The sequence below is a fragment of the Suncus etruscus genome, chromosome 7 (assembly GCF_024139225.1).
Source record: "Suncus etruscus isolate mSunEtr1 chromosome 7, mSunEtr1.pri.cur, whole genome shotgun sequence".
Taxonomy (NCBI): Eukaryota; Metazoa; Chordata; class Mammalia; order Eulipotyphla; family Soricidae; genus Suncus; species Suncus etruscus.
Genome location: NC_064854.1, coordinates 111807352 through 111812150, shown reverse-complemented (window position 1 = coordinate 111812150; position 4799 = coordinate 111807352).

The following is a 4799-nucleotide window of genomic DNA, read 5'->3' as shown; positions in this document are numbered from 1 at the left end:
GGCCCTAAAGCTGAGTATATGCCTCTACAATTTGTATTGTAGCTTTGAATTCCGGGACATCTTCGTTTGTTTGATGCCGTCATCTAAAAAGAAAAACCCTGATTTAACAGACTGGATGTATAACAAGAACTTACTAAACCTTCTACCATTGTATTAATGACAACATTGATGATACTATAATTGTCACAAATGGACTTAGTACTGTACTTTTTCTTCTTTCTTTTCTTCTATTATTTATTTTTCCATTTGTTCCAATCATTTTGCTTTGCTGATCTGGAAACAAATGTATTGATGATCAACTATGTGATGTGTTTTCTTTAAATAATTTAAAATTTTCCCTTTTCAAATCTATGTGAAAATTATAGAACTGATAAAAATATTCTTAATTAATTTTTCTTGCTCTAATCAGCAGACAACTTGATAGAACATAAAAGTTCTGAAGATTTGCCAGTTAAAGTTCTCTCTCTCTTCCCCAATGTATGCTTGAGATATCCCTAGTTTTATTCTCTGGCTAGTAATTTATTGTCTTTCCTAATTCATATGAATTTTTTTTTCATTTCTTCTTTAGTCAGGGAACACAGCTTAGATGCTACTATTCTCTAATATTCCTAAAAACTCATGACTTGAAGGTAATCAACACAAAATGAGATGATCATCATTGCCACAAGTTTGCTATAAATAGATATTTCAATTCTCATTAAAATGATTTGTTACCATTTGAAAGTTGGTGAAGGGAAATGCCAATTTTTTGTGAACATTTAAATACCAAGAAACAGTTTTATATCCATTCAATTTCTGAATAAATCATTATATCTAGCTTAGTTTTTGCTCAGCCTTTTCAACTCTTCCCTAGTTTTTATTAAGCCAAATATGTAATCATGCTCAAATGCATTCAGCATAATAAAACACTCTTCAATTTCTATGACTATTTTTGTATAATAACATTTTAATATCAGTCTGTTCCTTCCCCACATTTTTATTGGAATAACTATTTAGCATGATTTGGGTTAAGTGTTACTTTTTTCAGAAGTAAAATAATAGGTTATAAGATCACATTATTCTGTTTGATATATAAGGGGATATGTACTAGTTTAATTGTCAGTATATAAAGAAATTGTTCTTTGACTTGATACTTTTATATACTTGTGTAAAACCTCTTTCTTGATGAACTAATCAGAAGGCAAATGTCAGCATTTAATACTTCAAATGACAATGTAAACAAAAAATTTACTTTTAAATGATTAAACTCATAAATTCTTTTTTTTTTTTTTTTTTTTTTTTTGGTTTTTGGGCCACACCCGGCAGTGCTCAGGAGTTACTCCTGGCTGTCTGCTCAGAAATAGCTCCTGGCAGGCACGGGGACCATATGGGACACCGGGATTCGAACCAACCACCTTTGGTCCTGGATTGGCTGCTTCCAAGGCAATCGCTGCTGTGCTATCTCTCCGGGCCCCTAAACTCATAAATTCTTACTTTGGGTATCACAAAGAAATAGCTCTAAGAAAAGGATCAGAGAAAGCTGCTGATGTGTAAAGGAGGCCTGTAGGAATCACTATGAGACAACAGGGCCATGAGACAGTGTAGAAAAGAAAAATAATGGGGAAAATAAAACAGTCACAAGCCACCATGGACAACTGAAACTTAACTCCTCTAGGGATTTTAAGAGACCATGAAGAATATAACTCAGGTATACCACTGGAAAGAAAGGGAGTGTTCTTTACATGACTGAAACCCAACAACAATCATATTTGTAATCAAGGTGTTTAAATAAAGATATTAATAAAAAAGAAAAAGCCATTTCATAGGAAAAGTAAAAAGGGAGGAAGATTGTGTGGATACATAGATACATAGGCCAATTGACAGTGAGTGAGGGTTGCACTTAGTGATTTTCACTCTCCTTTTAAGGCATGTTTCAGAGATTTCTGTATTCTGGAATGCAATCTCTAGAGAACAATTCCTTTGTGTTAAGTTTCTACTGAAACTCAAAGTGTACTCTTTGAACTACATTCATCAAAATCAACAGGAAGTGCTTTTTTCTAAGCCTGAGACATAATAAAGTATATACATAGCCTTTTTGCATGCAGTCATGTCTGGTTTAATTCCTGGTATTGCATATAATCTCTGAGCACAAAATCAGAATTAATAAACCCTGAGTATCACTGGTTATTGATATTCATGACTCTTACCCAAGACCTAATGAATTGTCTGTGGGTTTGAGTCAGAAAGTAGTTCCAGGAAATTCTGCTGAATTCTTCAAAGTTAAAACTATATGTATAATTTTTATTTAATTAATCAAAAATGAAATTATAATTCCTATTTTACATTCTAATATTAAAACAGACTTAATCTACATAAGAATTCTTTGCCTCATTTTACCTTTTTATCTTAGAGCTTAGCCAACACAGGTCTGCCACTTAGTGAATGCCCAACAGACATTTAAAAAGTGCTTGCTATAGAAAGCAGAATGCAAAGATTTTAGTGATTGAGTGACTCATACTATTGTGTGAATAAATTTGTCAACTCTTTTCCTCTAAGGAAGGAATAACAGATGCAATAATAGAACACTAGGAGCCAGAGGGAAAGAACTGACAAAAATGAAATAAGGACCAGTTTTGCCAGCTACATGATTAGCTATCTGCAAAATGAGGTGGTAGTTAGTTCCTGATGTTTTTGCCTTTGTGTCCATTACTTCCTACTGAATTTAAGTTTCCAGTGGGAGACCACTTCTATCTCTACCATACACTGTGTGTACTGATTGTGGAGCCTCACTGCTCAAATGCAAGTAATTCAAAAATGGATTTTATGACTCAATTGAGATTAATTATTAAACATCCAGAGAAAAAAAAAGAGTAATACTTTCTAAAGTTTATAGAGAGTGAAGCTTATAGGCTTTATTTAAGTAGCATTTAATTGACAGTAATTTCATTGACAGCAATAATCTTTATCTTCACCTGGGAGAGTCTGATTAATATAACAATGAAAACAAAATTGAAAATAGAATCAAGTAATGGAGAAAGTCTTACAAAGACTTCCTTGAAGCACCTCTAATGTCCATGGCTTGTCATTTTATATGAGTCAAAAAACGTTGGTTGTGTTTTGGTACTTGAAATAGAGTTCTACCTAAAAAATAGAGTTTGAGACAACATTATCTTCAAGGAAGATATCTTGTGTGTCACTGAAATGCTCTGGTTGTCTGAAAGATTTGTGTCTGAACCTTTGCTCTATCACGTTTTATCTGAATAAAACTTGAACTTATTCCCAACTTTTGGATACTCACACTTTTTATTATAGAGGAATTGGAATATCACTTACCATATTGGGCTATGCAGCTTAGATGCATGACAGAGGAAGCCTTGTAAGTTCTATATACAGTAGGTAGACTCCAACTTTTTAGATAAAATAGGTATTTATTAAGTTCCTTGATTAAATTTTTCACTTTGGCATTTATAATCATTCTACTTAATACCTCTTAATAGTTCCAACCCCACTATATTAATGTGGATGCTTTTGCATGCTAAATACAGAAGGTTAATTTTTTTTCCTTGAGTATTCAAGACATGGAGTTAGTTATTTTTCTTTTCATTGCCAATTACTTGAGGCTGGCAGAGAAGTTTTTGGCCTTTTGCAAGATGTTTGATGTTCAATATGATGAAATTTGGAAAGTGTGGAAATGGATGTTATAACAGATTGCATTTTCTAAAGATTGACACATTATCTTTTAGCCCACACAGTCCTCAGTATTGTGACCTTGTTTCCTCCATCAAGAGGTAGAAGAATCAAATTCTCCTCCTTTGAACAAGTGCACTTTTTAGTGATTCATTTGTACCAAGGGAAACAAAGGAAGCAAATCCATATGACTTCCCAAGGATGTGTCTGATGACTCAAAAGAACATTTGTACTCTAAAACTGTCTTTTAGAATTAAGCTACCATACGTTCAGGAGTCCAAAGCTACACAAAGTGCCTATAAATGGGGACTTTATTAATATTCTTAACTAATTACAATCTTTGAATCATTTCAACCCAAGTACCAAACATATGAGTGAACAAGCTCATTTGAAACTAGCCTCTTAACCAGTTTCCCAAATGATCCATACTGATTCTTTACATGTACAGTGGGATAGTCCAAGGAAGCAGTAGTAGCCTGAAGTTCAATTGGGGAAAGTGCTTTCTATTTGTTCATAGAGGACATATATTTTCAGGAGGTGCAGAATAGTTTTATTTCTTTCTGAAAATAGGATAATAAGCCAAATAAGTTCAGAGACATCTGCTCTAGACCTCAAGTTCTCTCTCTCTCTTTTTTTTTTAATTATGGCCAAAGTGAATTACAAATCTTTCACAGTAATATTTAAGGTACATAATGATAATGAATCAGGGGCATTCCCACCACCCCAAGTTCACTTAACTGGTGTCCTAGATGTAGTAAGCATTGTCTGGATGTCCCTTGTCCAACCTTTCAAAACCTGACAGATTGTCTACATTTTTTTAGCACTTTTACACCATTTTTAAGTATTCTTTTAAAAACACTAAAATTCGGTATAATAGTGGTATGGTTTTCAGTCATATTAGTAGCTAACTAAAACACAGTGCAAAATAGCCATCAGATAACATACTTGAGGATCTAAGTCATGATACTCACTGAGCAGATGTGTCAAACATATTTGACCAAAATCGATCAAACAAATAAAAAAAAATCTAACAGAACCTATCAGAGTAGAAATCAGAATTTTAGGTTAATATATCTGAAAATATATTTAATGATTATCAACTAGTACACTTTTGCTTACAAAAAAGAAAATTA